The sequence below is a fragment of the Sus scrofa genome, chromosome 1 (assembly GCF_054392235.1).
Source record: "Sus scrofa isolate SSC_HxYL_T2T_F1_AM1 chromosome 1, Sscrofa_HxYL_maternal_Yorkshire_Landrace_v2.0, whole genome shotgun sequence".
Classification (NCBI taxonomy): domain Eukaryota; kingdom Metazoa; phylum Chordata; class Mammalia; order Artiodactyla; family Suidae; genus Sus; species Sus scrofa.
Window position 1 is genome coordinate 188,890,261 of NC_139383.1, and position 20,779 is coordinate 188,911,039.

At 34.7% G+C, this 20,779-nt stretch overlaps 1 long non-coding RNA gene across 12 annotated transcripts in view; it reads left to right on the plus strand.

Annotated features, from left to right (window-relative positions):
- The window catches only part of LOC146406913 (uncharacterized), a 709,993-nt gene that overhangs the window by 23,700 nt on the left and 665,514 nt on the right, over positions 1–20,779 (plus strand). For 8 of the 12 annotated variants that reach the window (XR_014841467.1, XR_014841485.1, XR_014841481.1 and 5 more), the window contains one exon: positions 19,035–19,140. The exons of 1 other annotated variant lie outside the window; for it this stretch is intronic. This is a non-coding gene — a long non-coding RNA (uncharacterized LOC146406913). Of the gene's footprint in view, positions 1–9,884; positions 10,113–18,177; positions 18,231–19,034; positions 19,141–20,779 lie in introns of all 12 variants that reach the window. 3 more of the 12 variants (XR_014841492.1, XR_014841488.1, XR_014841487.1) reach the window with 3 other exon arrangements.

Sequence of the window (20,779 nt, forward strand, 5' to 3'; positions counted from 1 at the left end):
CCCCTAGCCTGGGAACTTCCACATGCTGTGGGTGTGGCCCTAAAAAGACCAAAAAAAAAAAACTAACATAGGAATAAAACAACCATAATAGTAATTAAAAAAATAATGCCATATACAATAAAATAATGTATAATAAAAATAAAGAACAACCATGAAGATGAAAATCACTGCCAAACATGCTTTGTAACCACAAGTGGTCTGTCAATATGCCTAACCATCTTTATCAATTTAAAAATTAAGTACTCAGAGCTCCTGTCATGGTGCAGCGGAAACAAATCTGACTAGGAACCATGAGGTTGCAGGTTCGATCCCTGATCCCTGCAACCTGCAAGCGGGTTAAGGATCCAGCATTGCCATGAGCTGTGGCGAAGGTCGCAGATGCAGCTCAGATCTGGCATTGCTGTGGCTATGGCATAGGCCGGCAGCTACAGCTCCAATTAGACCCCTAGCCCAGAAACTTCCATATGCCGCAGGCGTGGCCCTCAAAAAGACAAAAAGACAAAAAAATTAAAAAAATAATAAAAATAAAAAAATAAAAATAGAAATTACATACTGAGCTCTTAAGGTAAGATGGATTCTTCTCCAAATACCAAGTGTATAGAAATAAGCACTTTATTATTAATGTTGTCACAAAATCAGAATGTTGTGCTATGGGAAACATAAGAAAATTAAACTTGATATAGAAAATTATACTAGTGGTAAGATCTTAACAACAAAAAAATGAATGTTATGTGGAGAGAAAGAGAATTCCAGGACAAAATAACCATCCTTTAAAGCAAGGAACAAAATTGCTATTGGGCAATGAGAAGAAAATCTATGCATTTGTAATCAACAGTTCTTGGGGGAAAAGTAAATTACTTGAGGATAGGAAAGAAGTTTTTAATGTGAGAGATTTCACAATCCTTTTAAGGACTGCATATCTTTCCTACGGATAACGGACTTCCATTAGAATATTTTAATTGTGGAGGTCATATGATTATGTCTCTACATTTGAAAGATAATTTTAAATTGGTATAGAGAGAATTGGAAGTGGCAAACCTGGAGGCAGTGAGACTTGTGGGAATATTATTGTTGTTAATCAGCTGAAAGGTAAAGATGTTCTGGGTTTTGGTGTAACCACTGGAGATGAATGACACCAGCATTGGGCTTGAGCCAACTAGGAAGGTTGTAATGTCATTTACTGAAGTGTGGAACTAGAAGAAGGGTGTGTTTGAAGGAAAAACAAAGAGTTTAGTTTGCCATTGAGGTACATTAGGAAAATTCAAGAGGAATTCCCAAGTAACCAGTTGTTTATTTGGATGTAGCATTTGGAGAGGGGGCCAGGCAGAGATATTTGAAACTTGTTGGGTATTCTTGGTAATTGAATTTAGGGATTGGAAGAGACTCCCCAACATCAATAAATTCAAGATTGTATGAGAGCAATGCCTGTAACCATACGTTCCAGGAGGACATCTAGTATGGTTCAGGTACTTACTATAATTAATGATTTTTCTAAGAGTAAATAGGAAGCAATGATGCATTGGCCATATAGGAATAAAAATAAAACAAACAAGAAGGTAGCTATGAGAAAGCCTCCAAAATAAGACCTTTTCTCTATACATTCTTTATAGTGAAGCCAAAATGATGATGCCAAAATCCACATTGCATTTTGCTCTTCTTCTACTTCCAACCTGTAATTTATTTCATTGGTCACTCTGAAATGTAAATGGCCCCTTGATTGTCTTCCTGCTCATCTCCCTCTGTGTCTGTTTCACTCATCTCCCATATTACTTGTGTAAGATTGACTCCAGCTTCCAGAATGGACCTGTCTTAAGAAGACACTACTTTTTCTTAACCAACAAGTACAACCTCACTTCTTTCTACCACGTGGTTGAACACAGGTTCTAATCAGCCCAGTTGGAATGATTCTCCATATTTATATTTAATGGGTCCTTTTTTTGTAGCTCCTATTAAAGGTGCATTGTGCCTATTGCATCTGTCTTTTAGCCCTCCAAATTATAATCTTTAGAATGATGCCAACTCACAGAAAAAATGAGAATCACCAGACATAAATCATCCTCCTCCTCTATATTTGACTGATGCTTACACTCAGCAGTATCTCTGTATTTTTCAGCTAATAGTTACTGAAGTGTGGAAATAATTCCATAGCATGACATTTAAGGCAGACCTCTCATCATCTCTCATGTTTTACATCTGAACTTTACCTCTCCCTTTCCAATTTCTACTTTTTTTGTATCACACAAAGCATTTTTTTTTAATCACCACTATCTCCTGAGACATAAGAAAAATTAAAGAGCTATTTGTCAAAACTTTTTTGGAAGAAGCATAAAAAAAAGATTATCTTTAAAAGTTATTTTTCTGGAGTTCCCGTCGTGGCGCAGTGGTTAACGAATCTGACTAGGAACCATGAGGTTGCGGGTTCGGTCCCTGCCCTTGCTCAGTGGATTAACGATCCGGCGTTGCCGTGAGCTGTGGTGTAGGTTGCAGATGCGGCTCGGATCCCGCGTTGCTGTGGCTCTGGCGTAGGCCAGTGGCTACAGCTCCGATTAGACCCCTAGCCTGGGAATCTCCATATGCCGCGGGAGCGGCCCAAGACCAAGAAATAGCAAAAAGACCAAAAAAAAAAAAAAAAAAAAAGTTATTTTTCTAAAATATCCCACATAATGACTATACATAAGAAAGGACTTCTTCCTTTGTTGAGGTCGGCAGAAAGAACGCAGTCAGTGCTTTTCTTTCAATTCTCTTGCTATAGATAGATATACTGATGAGAGAATATATGAATTCTTAAATTCACCTGTCAGTTTATAATTCACCTCCAAAAATGGGCTCTCTTACACACATGGCTTCTAGTTTCCTTACTTCAATGACAAGAAATATAGATTATGTGACATTTCTCACAAAACATAAATATACATTAATGATTGGTAGGAAATATAATGGTATTATTACACTGCTAATATCTATAATCAGTAGATCACTTCCTAGGTTCTTGATATAGTTGTCAGTTAAGAGATTGCATATTACTATCAAAAGCTCCTCATTTCTCTTTTTATAAAGATATAAAGAACCATTTAAGTTTTTAAAAATCACCTCACTTGGTTCAATTTATTGGGCCTTCATACTCCCATTTCTTTCTGAGATCTGTTCTGAGCCTGCATAGCCTGTTTTATGTGACCATCAGAACCTTTACTCTGAGCTAAAAATGAATGTCAAAGATTTAGCCTAAGGCTATCTTGAATCATTTTCAAAGGATAGTTATTATTTCCGAAGTTCTATTCCTATTTTTTCTAGTTCCCCTAAACATAACTTGCTGAACAGAAAAATGTCGGTATAAGACCAGCAACCCCTGTATCTATGTGCCATGTATTTACTCTCTGGAATATAGTAGATTGCTTATTTATAAGAACTCATTTTTTTCTTTCATTTTCAATGAGAGTTCTGAACTTTTTATTTGGCCACTTATGAAAAACCACTACACAAATCTTTGAATAAACAAAGTTGATATTTGAATAAGATGTGATGAATCTATGCGGTGATCTAAAAGTTCTTAAATGCATGAACATATGAATTCTAAGTTGAATCATTTAATTAGTACATAGGAAAGATCTAAAAGGAGAAGTTTAGGACAGAAAAAAGGAATAACCAATTCTATTTAACATATTTTGGAATAAGCCCATAGATTTTGGTCATAGGTGAAATCAAATAATAAACTAATAAAAACTCTAGTGTAAGTTTGTTAAATAATATTATCATTAGCTCCATCATCAACATCATTAGTATTAAAAGTACTTGAATGCTTGGTTGTGCAATAATTAAGACAATATGGCTAGGTAGTAAAGAGCATGGTACCTGGAACTAGAGTGTTTAGGTACGGATTCCAATTATTTATTTTACTACCCATGTGATCTTGGATAAGTTATAAAGCCTCCTGGGGTCTCGTTTTCTCCAGCAGAAAATAGGGAGTAATAAATAGTATCTATCAATTATATTTTCATGAGGAAAAAAGAATTAATATAAGTGAATTATATAGTACAGTTTGTGGCATATAACTGCACTCTATAAATATTTATTACTGTTATTGTCATTGTTATTTTATATTATTTTTAAGCTCAACTGAATCTTTAAACTTCATGTCTTACTATCTAGAAACTTCTAGAATCTGAGATACTGCCCTACTTAAAACTAACTTATTAGTCTGTTCTCATTTCATGTACTTTGACAAAAGATGTGAAATTCCTGTATTAGGTACAAATAATTTTTATTAATTAGGAAAAAGCAGATTCCAGAGTCTGATGTCCATTTACATTGGTCACCATGATCCCCGAGTCCCACTGGTAGGCAATACAAAAGGCCCCTGATAGATGTGCCTCAGTGGGTTGCATAATTATAGTGGTAAATGAATTTGAGGCTTCACTCATTTTATGGGGAGTAGAAGCAAGCCTCCTCTTTATCTAAGATAAATGTTACCTCATTTTTTAAGGTTACTTGCTGCAAACAACCATGAGAAATAGCCTGGGTAAACAGTGATCAGAGTCCTGAATTCTTGTCAGACTCAGCAATGACATATATAGATATTCAGGGGCTGTGGTGGATTTCCTCCCCAAAACTCACAGTATTTTTTCCATAATTAGCATCTTTGGGACTATGACATCCATTGAACACTTCTTCTACAGATAAAGATACAATGCTTATTTAAGATTTCCTTATGTCTGTATATTGAAATCCCAGTTAAATCTTAATGGGTTGATTTTCACTTTATTGTATCTCGTATTTACTCTTAATTTTTATCCCCATTACATTTTCTTTCTTTTAATTGTGACTTATCATGGAAGAGTGCATGGAAATTTTTATTATTCTTAGATTCCTTTTTTTTTTTTTAATTTTTGTTTGCTTTTTAGGGCTGCAATCATGGCATGTGGAATTTCCCAGGTTAGGGGTCGAATCATAGCTATAGCTGCTGGCCTATGCCACAGTCACCAGCAACACCAGATCTGAGCTGCATCTGTGACCTACATCACAGCTCATGGCAAAGCTGGATCCCCAACCCACTGAGTGAGGCCAGGGATTGAATCCGTATCCTCATGGTTACTAGTTGGATTCATTTCCGCTGTGCCACAATAAGAACACAATAAGAAACTTTGGTTATTTTAATTAGAGCTAAACAGGTTAATCTTAGCATAGGATATAAAATGTCCTTAGGTTTTATTCCTTTATTATGAATTCTAATGTTGTATTTATTGAATTTTGGGAGTGATTTGGACCATTCGTACATCTTTAGTTAGCATCTTAGGTCACCCTAGAAATGTGGATGACTGAAATGACTGCTTTCTTGAAATGCTTCTAACTACTCCTCTAAGCCTCTCCTATCTATCTTTAAAAATATAATTTGAAGTCTGTCTTTATCCATGAGGCTTTCCTTATAAGCTTTCTGAGGTACATGTGTTTCTTCTATACCTTACTTCCCAGCTTTATATTATATACAGCTATATTTTTGTTGTTTTCCTCGAACATAAGAAAACTATAAGAGAATATAACACAGGTTGCAATCTTATCCAGAAGTAATTTGTGTCTGTGTATAGAAGCGGTGTACTTACTAAAATGGAAGATAAAAGTAAAAACCAGTTCAAGTAACCAAAATGAATTAAACATCAAAATAAATCTGCCAAATTATTATTTGAGGCTCTACTTTTATTTTATTTTTCTATTTTGCAGTAGCTGGACAAAGATTTTTGTGAATAACACTAACATACTTTCAATTAACATTGAAACTTCTTTTTCTGGAAATGATTTCAATTGCTTGATAAAAAATGCCCATAGTCTTTTTACCCTGAGGAATAATTTCTAGAACCAACAGACACACTGTATGTTTTTCTTTCTTTAGTTATGATTACATGGCTATCTTGGACACTAAATCAAGAAATGTTCTTGGTTCTCACATTTTAACACATAAAAGTGTCACAATCTAGATGTCATAATATCTGATCATGGGTTGGAATAAATTCTCTCACCTTGCTATGAATATAATTCAAAGTAGTGTGGAAAATGGTGTTAATTACTTTGTAAATAAGGTTTAAAATCTTTGCTCTTGAAATTAACCATTGGTAACCAAATTGGCATTCTAAGATTTATTTTGATCTGTGATGATCTGATTCACTTGGCTAATTCTTTATTTAAATTACAAATGTAGATTAGCCATTGTGACGTGATCTGTTCTGCTTTTTGTCACAAGAATATACCCAGGTCTGTTAAATTACCCAAACCTTGAGTCCAACTATCTATATTATTTAAGGGTCTAATAAACTGACCACTCCTTCACACAGCTTTCCTTACTCATGAACTTCATTTATCTTTCTCTTGCCTAAAAATTTAGTACTTAATCATATGCTGGAAGTGTCTTGTGTCAAAGTAATTTTGTTTTTGTTTTTGTTTTTTAGGGCCATACCTGCAGCGTATGGAAGTTCCCGGGCCAGGAGTTCAATGAGAGCTACAGCTGCAGGCCTACGCCACAGTCTCAGCAACATGGGATTGAGCTGCATCTGCTATCTACACCACAGCTCATGGCAATGCTGGATCTTTAATTCACTGAGCAAGGCCAGAGATTGAACCCACATCCTCATGGATTCTAGTCAGTTTCGTTAACTGCTGAGCCACCAAGGAAACTCCCTTGTATGAAAGTAATTATGGTAGACTTTGCTTTTAGTAAAATTTTAGCCTAACTGGATGGACAGTGTTTCTTAGTTCATCTTCTTTCCCCACTTCAACAAATGTGGTAGTAAACATAGGTAGAATAATTGATATTTATCTTTATAGAGAAATTTGACTTGTGATTTTGAATAAGTAATTTTTAAAACTTTGTGTTTACTTTTGCTTTAAAAATCCAAGATATGGAAGTATTACAATCGAGATGGTCAAATTGGAGAGGAGAAAGAAAAATGTTGAATTTACACTCTGTGTTGGCAGAAACTGCACGTTGTTGATAAATTTAATGACTGGTAGGTGACGTGATTCTAATTGTATGATATTTTCTTAAAAATCATGATTTTGGAAAAAAATGCTAAGCAAAAACATTATTGGAATAATTGAAAATTGAGCACAAAATCCTTTGTGCTAACTGGCTGTTCTCTTTCCTTGACACTGCAAACTTGGGGGCCATGTATTGAGATGAGAACAGAAGATGGAAGATACTTAGATCCCAGAGTCACCAGATTGAGGAGAACCTGCCACATTTCCTCCTGCCAGCCCATATAAAATTAAGCATGGGTGCATAATAGATTCTTTTGTGTAAAGCTACTGCGCATTTAAGATTTGTATGTAATGCAACTAGTAATTACCCACCCACTTGGCAAGTCGTAGCAGTAATCTAAATACCTCTTGACTTTAGGTTTGTAAAAATAAATGTTCCATGATGATTCTCATAAAATAAAATCTCCCAATGTTTAAAATGGTTATATGAAAGAACATCAACATTCATCTTATTATTTTTACTAGTTAATGCTCTTTTATTGGATGATTATTTAAAAATTCAGAATTTATGAAAATTTTACTAAGATGGCTAACCTGAAGCTAAATTCCATTAACTGTAACTAAATATACTTTTATACTTTACCACCCATATCACTATTTATTAAACAAAATGTTTAATTGTAAAGAAAATTGAAGTTTCTGATGTTTCATAAATTCTTTTAAATACTTACTCTTATGAGTATAAGCTTTAAGAATACATCCTTTTTAGCATTTCTCCAGCCAAGACTAACCTAAAGGAATTAATAATGAGATTTAGCCAACAACTACACAGATTCTCTATATAGACACAGGTATCATATGTGTATATTATGGATTATATTATGCATTGCTATATAATACATATTATACATATATTAAATTATATGTTGGAGAATAATCCATTTTTTTCTTCCTGAAGTCACTTTTGCCAAGTCATCAGACCTCTTCCTAATTCCATATGACACTGGCATTGTTGATTATATTTTCCTTTCTTCCACAAGATAGTTGACAATCCTCTCTTGCTCTCTTTCTGTATAACACTCAACCCTTTCTTCAAAACCTAACTTAGGAGTTCCCATTGTGGCTCAGCAGGTTAAGAACATGACATAGTATCCATGAGGGTGCAGGTACAATCCCAGGCTTCACTCAGTGGGTTAAGGATCTGGCATCATCCCATGCCAAGGTATAGGTTGCAAAGACTGCTCTGATTCTACCCCTAGCCTGGGAACTTCCATATCCTAAGAGTTGACGATAGAAAGAAAGAAAGAAAAAACTAAAATACCAGCTCCTCTGTAAATACTTCTTGTTATCTCAGTCCTTGTTTATGGCTCTTTTCTTCACTCAGCATTAATTTAACAAATAGTCAATGGAACTCCAACCAAGCACCAGGTAGGATGGTGAAGATGTAGAAGTTTACCAAAAGTGCAGTGACATGGAGGGGTGTAGGAAATATATATAGATTACTGAATAAATATTTCAGATGGTGGTAAGCATTTTGAAGAAAGAGAAACCAGAGTAAGCTACAGAGCCTGCCAGGGTGGAGGGAACTACTTTTGTAGGATGAAGGCGAGGGAGGGCTAACTTCTAGTTGAATTTGATTGTGGAACTAAATGACATATTTGAGATTTATATATTTGAGAAAAAGAACTGCTGACAGAGATAAAGACCAAAGACTATGGTATGCATGGTGTGTTCAAGAGCATCAGAAAGGCTGTTCAATTTTTAATATTAATATTTATTAATGTTATCTTGGATTCACATGTATGGTTTCCAGGAGAAAGTGGGTTATTATTATTTATTATTTTGAGGAAATAATAACTCTGCAGTTTTCTTACATCCCAGTTTTTACCCTTGGAGTGAAACAATGAAAGCCAAATATCATCCTTCACATATGCCTCTAGATTTAAGTGAAGAATAGCAAATTTTTGGAGTTCACACTGTAAAACAGAGGGTTAAGGATCCAGCATTGCTGTGCTTGTGGCATAGATCATAGCTGTGGCTCAAATTTAATCCCTGGCATGGGTACTTCCATATGTCAGTGGTGCAGTAAAAAAAAAAAAAAAAAAAAAAAAAAAAAAAAAAAAAAAAAAAAAAAAAAAACAGAATACCAAATTAAAAATAATAAAAAGTCTGGATTATGGTAAAACAGGAGAAAGAAGATGTTCCTTCCATCCTTTTCTTGGGATTTTTATTTTTTATTTTTTCGAGAATTTCCTTGTAAATGTAATCTTTCGTCAAGAACATAGCTCCCTATTCTAAACCTTTGGCATATAAATTAATCTCTCCAGGAGAAGGATATCTTCATGGTCCTGGGTCTTACTTCTTGAAATTAAACAAAGACTTCAGAGAAGTAAATCTGTCTGTCATTCTTACTAGATGATCCATGGTCATTGAAAAAAATAACCTTACTAGACATATTTTACATACCATAGAATACAGTCATTTGAAAATAGCACTTCAGTAATTTTTGGTTATCTTTTTTTTAAGGGCTGCATTTGCAGGATATGGAGGTTCCCAGGCTAATTGGATGTAATTGGAGCTATAGCTGCTGGCCTACACCATAGTCACAGCAATGCCAGATCCAAGCTGCATCTGCAACCTACACAACAGCTCACGGCAATGCCGGATCCTTGACCCACTAAGCAAGGCCAGGGATTGAACCTGCAACTTATGGTTCCCAGATAGATTCGTTTCCACTGCACCACAATGGGAACTCCCACTTCACTAATTTCTATACAAGTTTACCAAGTTGATTAACCGTCAACATAAATCAGGTTTAGACCATTTTCATTGCCCTGAGAAGACCCTTTGTGAACATTTACTATTAATTTCCTCCCCCTATCTCCCTGTTTCAACCATTAATTTACTTTCTGTCTCTATAGATTCGCCTTTTCTGGCCTTCACAGAAATGGGGCCATGCAGTCTGTGGTCTTTTCTGTTTGGATTGCTTCACTGAGAAGAATGTTTTTGAAGTTCATCGGTGTCACAGCATGTATCTTCAGTTCATTCCTTTTTTTGCTAAAAATGTTCTATTGCTCTTTTGTCTATCTACTTACCAATTGATGAACATTTAAGATGTTTCTGGTTTGAGGCTGTTATGAATAATGAAAGTAAGAACATTTTGTGCAAGGTTTTTTGTGGATGTACCATTTCATTTCTTTTGGATAGATAATTAAAGATGACTTGCTAAGTTATAATGTAATCCAGTTTATTTAACTTTTAATAACTGTTAGGCTGTTTTCCAAAGTGGCTGCATCATGTTACATCTCTCTCAGCAATTTAAGAAGGTTCCTCTTACTCCACATCATCACCAGTCATCACCATTTCCATTTGTTATTTTCTGTCATTTTTTAGTATAGCCATTTTAGTGAGTATAAAATGGTAAATTAGAGCAGTTTTCATTTGCATTATCCCAATTTCTAATGATATTGAGATACTTTTCATGAGCTTATTAGCCATTAATACATCTTCTGTAGTTAAATCTTTATTCAAATATTTTGTCAGTTGTTTGTCTTCATCTTCTTAAGGTTTAAATACCTATTTTTTTTTTTGCATATTCTAAATACAGCCCTTTATCACTATTTTATGAATTTTCAGCTCTTAGGCTCATCTTCATTTTCTCCTGGTGCCTTTTGAAGAACAAATGTTTTGAATTTTGATGAGGTTCAATTTATTTTATTTTTCACAGACCATGCTTCTCATGTCCTATCTATGAATTTTTTGCCTAATCCAAAAATACATCTTCTTCGAAAGTGTTATTGCTTTAACTCTTAAACTTAAGTCTATGAACAATTTTGAGTTAATTTTTATGCATGCTGTGAGCTAAGGGTCTTTGATTTAGCTATGTGAGGTCTTGTGCCTTTCCACAAAAATTTTAGGATCAACTTGTCAATTTCTATACTTAAAAAATAGACTTCTGGAATTTTGATAAGGATTGCATTGATTCTATGAGGTAATTTTTTTTTTTTTTTTTTTTTTTTTTTTGTCTGTTTAGGGCTGCACCTGCAGCATAGGGTATTTCCCAGGCTGGGAATCTAATCAGAGTTGCAGCTGCTGTCCTACACCACAGCCAGAGCACTGTGGGATCTGAGCCATGTCTTTGACATCCACCACAGCTCACGGAAATGCCAGATCTTTTAACCCACTGAGTGAAGCCAGAGATCGAACCCAAATCCTCATGTGTCTTAATAGGGTTCATTATCACTGAGCCACAATGGGAACTCCCTCTATGAGGCAATTTTGGTGGAGTGGCCATCTTAACAATATTGAATCTTCAAATATATGAAAATGGAATGTCTCCCCATGTGTTTTAGATCTTTAGTTCTCTCACTAGTATTTTGTTATTTTCTGTGTGCCTCTTAATGATTCTTTAAACCTATTCTTAGGTATTTTATTCTTTTTGATTCTACTGTAAAAGGAATTGTATTCTTAATTTCCTTTATGAATCATTCACTTGTTACATGTAGAAAACAATTGATTTTTTTATATTGATCTTATTTCAGGCAATCTTACTGTAATTATTATTCTAATAATTGTTTTATGTAACTTTCTTAGGATCTTCTATTCTGGATCATATTGTCTGTAAGTAAAGACCATACTTACAGACAATATGATGACATTTTTTCTCTTGTGAGATTGCACTGGCTGTTCTTCATTACAGTGTTGAAAATAACGGCAAAAGCAAGCAACCTTGCCTTATTCTCAGTTTTAGAGGGAAGGCCTTCAGGCTTTCATCAGGGTAATATTGTCTCAAGGTTTTCCATAAATGTCTTTATGAGGGTGAAAAATTCCCATCCATTTGCAGTTTGTTAGTTTTTAAAGTCATCCCTGGATGTTGTATTTGGGCGCATGCTTTGTTTGTGTTCATCAAGATCATCATGTGATTTTTTTTCCTTGTCCCAATAAAATGGTTTATTATGTTAATTGATTTTTGAAAGTTAAGTTAACCTGGCATTCTTGGGATACATCTCAGGTTGTCATAGTTTATAACTCTCTTCATATGGTGTTAGATTCAATTTGCAACATTTTGTGGAGGATTTTCGTATTTGGATTCATGAGGTATATTGCTCTGTATTGTGTGTGTGTGTGTAATGTCTTTTTAAGGCTGACTTTGGTATTAGGGTGAACCTGGCTTCACAGAATGGGTATGAAATGTTTCTTTCCTTCTCTATTTTCTTAAAGAGTTTGTGAGACACTGGCCATCTTTACTTTTTAAATACTTAATGGATGTATGAGGCAGTATACTTGGGCCTGTACTTTACTTTCTTGGAAGATATTTAACTGAAAATTCAATTTCTTTCCTTTTTGTAGGTATATTATGATTGACTATATTGTATTTTTACTGCCAGGTTGGTCACTTAGTCCAGTTCCTAACGTCCAGGCAAATTTGCTCCAAGAGCCTTCCGAGTACAGGACATACTTATAGTCACACAGATATCACAGTAGCCATGTGGAAGTAGTAAAGGGAAACTGTTAAGAGGTGATTTCATAGGAGGTTAGCAATGAAACTGGAAGCCATTTTATGGACATTGGCTTTTACTCTCAATGGAATAGAAAAACATGGAAGGGTTCAAAACAGAGATACGATGTGATCAGATTTAGTCCATAAAGTTTTATATAGTTCACACATATATTTTAAAAATATATATTCATTTATCTCTTGCTAAAAATATAAACAATTGCTTTATTTAACATTGAATTTTTAAACAATGATTAGAATAAAACACTTAGATTGCCAAAAGTTTTACCAGGTCCCTTGCTTACTATCCATATTGCATTCCTCTGCTGTCCCTCCAGGTTCTTTTTCCTTCTTGAAGAAGTATACCTTCAGAAGTTTATCTTCTAAAATCTCTAAGTGATAAAACTGTCAGTCTTTATGATTAAGTCCTAAGCCTGGTTCAGGCTCTGTCTGCCCTCTAGATGAGCAAGAGAAGAGTAGGATTTCCACAAATGCTGTCCAGGAAATTCTTTCGATTTAACATTTAACCTTGCATTAGTGATTAATAAATAGAAGTTTGTCATTATTGCTCTTCAATGAATCAATGACACACTGCAATCCTCACTAAACTCTAGCCCTTTTAGTTACCATTTCCCTCCTATCTCTCAATTGCTTAAGATACTACACAAGCTAGGATATACCCTTCTACCACTGTCACATGCTGGTCTCCTAGCAGTGGAAGTTTTAACAATTGTACTGACTGTTTTGCTCAGGGCTATTCATCCTCCATGTTCTAAGTGTGTGAGCCTTTCATTGACAGCCAGCTGGTATGTGATCATTGTCCAAAATCCCACCTAAGAATCTGGTTTAAAGCTCCCTTCTCAGTGTCAGCTCTCTTAAATTTGGTTATGTGGTAATAGATTCTATATAAAAGAATTGTGTGCAGAGGTTTCACTTGTGGATACTTTTAGGTTATAGCCTGTAAAGAAGGCAAGATTACCAGAGAGGGAAGCAGGATGTTCAGTGCCTGATTTTTAACTGAAAATAAATCAAGTACAAATAATCAGGACAGCCACCTCCATAAAAAAGTCATGTTCCTTTGTTCAGTTTCTGGGCTTTGATCCTCTTTGGGTCTTAAGCATCCAGCCTACAACACTGATCATATTAGATTCAAAGGGATTACATTATCACCATCCACTAGAAATTGCTCTGTCCATAGAGAATTAGCTCACTCAAGTTTCTACCTCTTCCCAGGGCTGGCTGAAGGTTAATGAGTGACTGATTAAAGAATATAAAGACATATTCTTTGCTTCAATTTGGGGCCACTCACTCATCCCAGCTTCAACTCTCTACTTAATTGGGTGAAGCCTCAGTACAATTATGTTGCATGTCAGTCTTTTCTGCTGCCCACTCTTGCTTCTTCCATTTTTTTTTTTTTTTACAGATGCATCTACAAAGAGCATTTCACAATAATCTGTCTCCAATTCTCCATTTCAGAATCTGTACTGAGTGAACATGATCTAAAATAAGTGACATGCTACAAAAGTACCCAGGCAGAATCTCCCTGAACAACCTAAAGGCAAAAGACAGAACAACAGTCCTCATCTTCTAGTTCTGAAAAAACTCTAGCATTGAGTTTCTTTAGAACACTGTATGCCCTCACTCAGTTTACTAGTTGTGTTTACACTCATCTCTCTCTTTTCTACTTTAACATGCTTAATTTCCTTCTTGCCTCTTGGGCCACTCTTTATTTCTTTTTGTTGCTTTAGAACTTTAAAATCTCATTTTTAAATTAGTGTAAATTTCCAGTTACAAAATAAATGAATCATGAGAGTAAATTTTATAGTATGGGGTATGTAATCAAGAGTAATCTAATATCTTTGTATGGTGACAAATATTAACTAGACTGATTGTTGGGATATTTTGTAACGTATAGAAATATTGAATCATTCTATTGTGTACCAGAAATTAACAGTGTTGTAGATTAATTAAATTTCTTAATAAATATATAATAAACTCATAGAAAAAGAGATATGTGGTTTCCAGAGATAGGGGTGGTAGGAGGAGGAATTGGATGAAGAGGGTCAAACTTCCCATTATGAGATAAATAAGTCCTTAGGGATATAGTGTTTAACATGATTAATATAATTAACATTGCTGTTTTTTATTTATGAAGGTGGTTGAAAGAGTAAATCCTAGGTGTTCTCATGTTAAGGAGAAACTTTTTTTCCCCTTTCTTTCTTTTTCTTTCTTTTTTTTTTTTCTTCTTCTTTTTTCTTTTTTAGCTGTTATGTGGTACATACTACTTCTGGGCCAAGGATCAGATTTGAGCTGAAGTTGTGACTGTGTCACTGCTGCATCCACTGCACTGGGTTGGGGATTGAACCTTTGTTCAAAGTTCAATCTGCACTGCAGATATATCACTGATCTTATTGTGCCCCAGTGGGACCTCCTTTTTTCCTTTCTTATTTTTTGAATCTATGTGAGGTGATTAGTATTTACTCAACTTATTGTGGTCATCATTTTATGATGTATGTAAGTCAGATTCTTATGACTTAAACTACACCTTAAACTCACATAGGGCTGTATATTGATTATATCAACAGCAGTGGGAGGAAAACATAGACTGAAAAAAATAAATTTAGTGAATTGTCAGAAAATCAAGGAAAGACATTTTCAATTTTTCTATTATTTTTGTTGTAGCATTTTATACTCTGAGAGTAATTCAATTCAATGCTTTTGATCCTGAATATTAAGCAGAGCAATTATGGTTGTAATTGTGATCTGTGTCTAATAATTTTGTGATACTAAGTCTTCCTGAGAACTAGTTATCACGTAACATATGTTATGATGTGTACTTAGAAACTCTTGCAAAGATGATGTGAACATGGGCTGGAATACTGTTAAGAAACATTGACTATTTCTTCTTATGCCTCTCTTGACAATGATTCCACTTATTAATTATTTTAAATCCTTTGGTGGTGAGACAAAGGTTAATTAGAAAGGGATTAGAAAATATATTGTAATGTTGTCAAGGGAATAGCTTCTGGGAATATTCAAACCTCTGAGGTAGGCTTGAGGTTTTGCAGCAGGCTCACACAATTCTGCAGGCATATTGAGGTCAATAAAGTCTTTTAATTTTCTATGCTGAATTGATTTTGGTCTCCTGTAAGTTGTCTCAGAACCCAAAGGAGGTGGCAGGAAGGTGACAGTTATTAAGGTGTGTGGTAGCAGAGAGGATTGGAGGTGGGGGTTGGGGCAAGGAAAGGCCTTACAACCTGAACACACAGCCTTGGCTGCATTTAACAACTATGAACTACCCACAAGATGTCATGGGCAAATCAATTCAAAATAAGAGGAAAAAAATAAAAACCATGAATTCACAAAGCTGTTATTTTTTGAGTTTTGCAAATAAATATCCTTTTTTCTTTTCTAGGCCAAGGGTGATTTTTTTTGATGATGATGATAGTGGTGTTTTGTTTTTATAAAGAAAAAAATGCAGATAACCACAAATAGTTAAACAAGTTAAATCAATATAATTTTCTACATGCTTGGCAGAAATTCTCACTAACCTTAAGAAAGTTAACTATTTAAAAGGTTAATTTAAGGTCTTGTACTATTTTAGAAAGTCATCACAGTAAAGTGGGAAAGGTCAACTGAGAATCAGGTATCCTGTGTTTTAGTTTCTACTATGTCACTAACTAGCTGTGTGACCTTGGGCAAATCATTTAACCTCGAAGGTCTATGTTTTCTCATGTGTAAAATGAGGAGGTTGAAGTACGTGATCTCTGACAGTGTTCAACTAAATTTGCAACTAAATCAAAATATAGAGAACTTGGTTGAAATAACTCCTAGAGAACTGCAGTACAGAGAAACTAGTGCTAAAGAACAAATAGGGAGTTAGAATGGATACTTTACATTTATAGGTTCTCTTCCAACCTTGAAAGTTCATGACAGGCTGGCCCTAATGATTTCTCCATAGGAGAAGTTTCTGTAAAAATAAATGAAGCACTATTCATTTGCATGTTTTTAGTAGAGAATACAGCAATATTCTACAAATAGTTCTTATATGTACATCTCTCTGACAAAGAGTGTATTCCTCCCATGTTAGTCTTTTATTTACTTCTGATATCTCATTGATAAAGTATGTATTCTAGTAGAGTGAAAAAATGCCAATCTGTGGCTATCAATACTTGACAACAGGTAACCAAATAGCAATGTCTTTATCTACTAGAATCAAGAAGTGAAATTTCTACTGTTTAATCTACCTCTGAGGATATGTGTTGAAAATCCCCTTTGCTCTCACTGTTAATAAGCAGAGAAACTAAGAGAAAGCCAATGGAGATAATTCATTAGCTTTTCTACTCAAGTAAATGTCACTCAGAACGGTCAAAACATCCCCAGTGTGTGATTACAAATGATACCTGATTTTTCCAAGTTGCCACAGGAATGTCTATGTTTAGGATAATAAAGGGATATTATAAGAACAGTCTGAGATTTCAGGACTCTCATTTTGCTGCTTCATATAACGGCTTAATTCAGATGTATGTATCCTCTTGTTGTATGGTTACTAACAAAGTGTTTGCTTATAGAAAATGCCCTTTCCAGTTGAGTTACTTAACAGAGGCGCATATGTCTTGTCTTAATCAGCAGCATTACCACATCTGCTCTAAGTATATATTTTGGCTGTTCCACTCTGTGGAATGGTGTCTATTCTACACTTGCTTGATCCCTCATTTTTTCCTCTAAGAAATTCATCAGGAAGTTGAATTTCTTAAAAGATACTCTTCTTCATTATGATGTAAAATGAATTGTCCTCAATTCTGTCAGGGTTTTATGTTTTTCCCCAAAACTTAACTTTGCCAATTAAATGGCAAAGCAATTCAATCACAAAATGTTGCCCTTGAGCTAAACTTCAACCTAGTCATTAGAATAAAGACACAGAGAAATGAAGAGGAAAAATGATTAATATAATCTAAAGCTTTAGTGCAATGATTTGTAGAGGAGCAGAAAAAATAAAATAATAACATTCTCTTATGAAACACTTTTTGTTGTATGATGACATATTTAAATTAAATAAATATTAATAAAGTTTTTACAGGAAGACCCCAGTAGAAAAATATAAAAGGACATGAATGAATAGTACATAAAAAAGGAAATTTAAATAGTTAACAAATGTTTGTAGACATTTTGAAGCTCACTGATAAAGCAAGAAATAAAAATTAAGATGTTAATGAGCCACCACTCTTTAATGATCAAATCATCAAGAATTTTATAAGTGATAACACTCACTGTTGGCAATGGTAGAAGAAAATGAAAAATCACATATACTGTAGATTGGAGAATAAAGCACTGTCAGCTTTCTCTAACAGAGTTAAACAAACAACAAAAGATTTGAAATGGCTCCATGCACCAATTCTCCTCGAAATTAACCTAATGGATTACTATAGAAGGAAGCAAAGATTTAGTTTCAAGGATGTTTATTATAAATAAAATCAATGCAGGAAATAAGCTTTGTGTGCCAAAATGAGGATGACTGCTCTATTAATGCCCATTTTTATATCTTGTTTATTACATGTATTCATATTGCACACATGTATTCATGATTCATAAAAACTACTAAAACCATAGTGATGTGCTTATAAACATGGGAAGATACATATGATATAGTCAATGAAACAAGTATCAGATTTTACAAAATTCAGACTGATTTTTGTTTGTTTGTTTATATATTACAGGATCTGAAAGAGTACTTTCCCTAGAGTATGCAATATGTTTGTTGAATTATTGGGTAAATGTACTTTTTTGTAACTTTTAAATAGATTCTCAGCTGTTTATGTAGTGTGCTACTCATACAGTAGTACAGGTCATCCTATGAAAATTTATTTTGCTAGTTATGTTTTTGTTAACGTCTTGTAATTATGTCTGAAATCTGTATAAAAAGTGTTATTTTCAGTGACTTTAATCTATTTTACTAGTATATTCTCTCTAGTTTTATTCGTGGAATATCGTATGGTTTTATCTCCAAGTATTATTCTTCACACTTTGGAAAAATATGTTTAAGTTGAATATTATTGTAGAAATCAACATAGGATGAGTAAATTATTAAACTAAAAAGGAACCATTTTTTAATAGTGCTCTGGAATTTACCTTTAGCCATCATAAAATGAAGATTTAAATTTGAAGTAGCTCTAGAAATTGGCAAAAGGCCTCTTTATTTTAAGAAAATTAAGTACCTCCCCTCTCTCCTCATTAATAGTTTCTCTGCTTGGCTATCCTCAGAAAACCAAAACAACTGTAAGCGATAATTCCCCAGGCCAAGCGATCTCAATCTGGCATTCCCAGATCTCTGCAGTATAACTTGGTCACTAACTCCTACGGCTGTAATTAGCTGCTGCTCTTACTGTTTCATGCAGCTGTTTGTGTGTGTCTGTAAAGATACTATACAGGACCTTATTGATTTGGGGAGAACTGTATCTTCCTGAATCTTTAATGATGCTGCTCTCTCAGTTCCCTTGACAAAATGGGTTGGCGAGAGGGACAGAAATAAAATCTATCATGGGTAAATCAGTGAGCCATGCTTTCTCTCTTCTAGGAATACAGACTTTCAGTTTCCTTCAACTCAGTACAATATCAGCCTTCTGTGTAGCTGGTTGCTGTTGGCGCTAGATGAGGTTGGAGTGAGATCCAAGCCTGTGAAAGTAAGTCACTGTGTGTGGGCAGCTAAGGGAAAGAGCAAAAGAAAGCATGCACATTGAGCCCTCAAAGAAACTGTGCAGAACCGTAAAGTAATGCCAGGGAATAATCAGTTTATTTTGATTATTCCTTTGTCTTCCTTTGTCTGGTCTCATATGTCTTCTTTGGCCTGTGGTTTAGGCTTCTGGTCAGCCTGGTCACCTGGTCACCTAGTTGGTCTGCGTGATTCCTAGAGAACTGTCACCCCTTTGTGACTTGCCATTCTCCCTTGCAGCTTTTGTTTTGCTCATGGTTAGAGTTCTTTTTGATTAATTTCAAGCTATTGCATGTTGCTGGTGAGTGTCACAACAGAGTGGCATGTAGGTTTTCTGAAAACTTTGTTATCCAACATCTAATAGGATTTTTCATTAATTAATTCTTTGACAACTCCATCCCATTCATTATATTATTCATTCATCAAGTAATCCATCTGACATTCATAGTGTGCACCTATAACATACCAGGCACAAACTGCCCATTTACAAAGTCAAAGATTTATGTCAATTAGCATCTTAATTATCTTATGTTTCTTGTCCTTTACCATCTCACATTGTCACTTGTCAAAAATTTCCCCACTTCCTCCCTTTGTTGTCTCTTCCACTCCTTCTTTCTTGATGACCTGTGCTCTTTTGGCTTCTCTGGCCCCAGCTGGCTGTCCTACCTCCGTGATTGTTCTGCATCATTTGTTGGCTCCTTTACCCCCTTTCACATCATCAGTGTGGATATTCTACATGGTTGGGTCTTCACTTTCTTCCTTATTCCTTTTTTCTCTAGACTCCTTCCTTCAGGACATTATTCACTCTTACACATTAATTATTATTTTTATATGGATAACCACACAATTTTATCTCAAATCTCTACTTCTTTCCATATATTCTATTCCATATTTCCACTTGAAATTCCATTGGTATCTGAACTCTATTTATGTAAATGTGATCATCTATTTTTCTCCACCCTTACATGCCCAGTATACTGTTCTACACTTCAGCAACTCTTAAAATAATGAACCTCTGTTTTGAGGAATGACTCCCTACTCTAGGTAAATAACTGAAATGAGTATTGGGAAAGAGAAACTTAACACTGTTTTCTTCTCACCCTCAACTTCAGTACAATATTTATTCAAGAACTAAATCTTCAGTGTCCCATTTTGCATGTTATGCTTTAAGATCAAGGAGAAAATTCATCTACCCTCCTAAAATAGAACAGAACTTATTACCATTGATATTTATCTGTTTATAATCCTGAATTAAAACTGTAAATATACAGATTTTCTTGAAGATAAACTGTCTGAATAGATTCAAGTCAAAGTAAGCAGAATAATACCAAATATAAGAACAATTTGTTCCAGGAACTACTGAATACTTTATCAGTACTTTTTGAAGGGTGGAAGATACCAATGGACACAAAAGGTGATACCAAAGGAATGCTGATATTTAAACTTCATATCTCAACTCTTCCAAGTGCTGGTCCTCAATATTTCTCAAGTGTATGGATGGAGAAAAATTGTATTCAGAGGGATTTAACATCCTCTGTGGCTACTACCACATGTACTTTGGCAGAAACTCTGATGAAATCCCCAAATACACATTCATTAGGTCTGAAAAG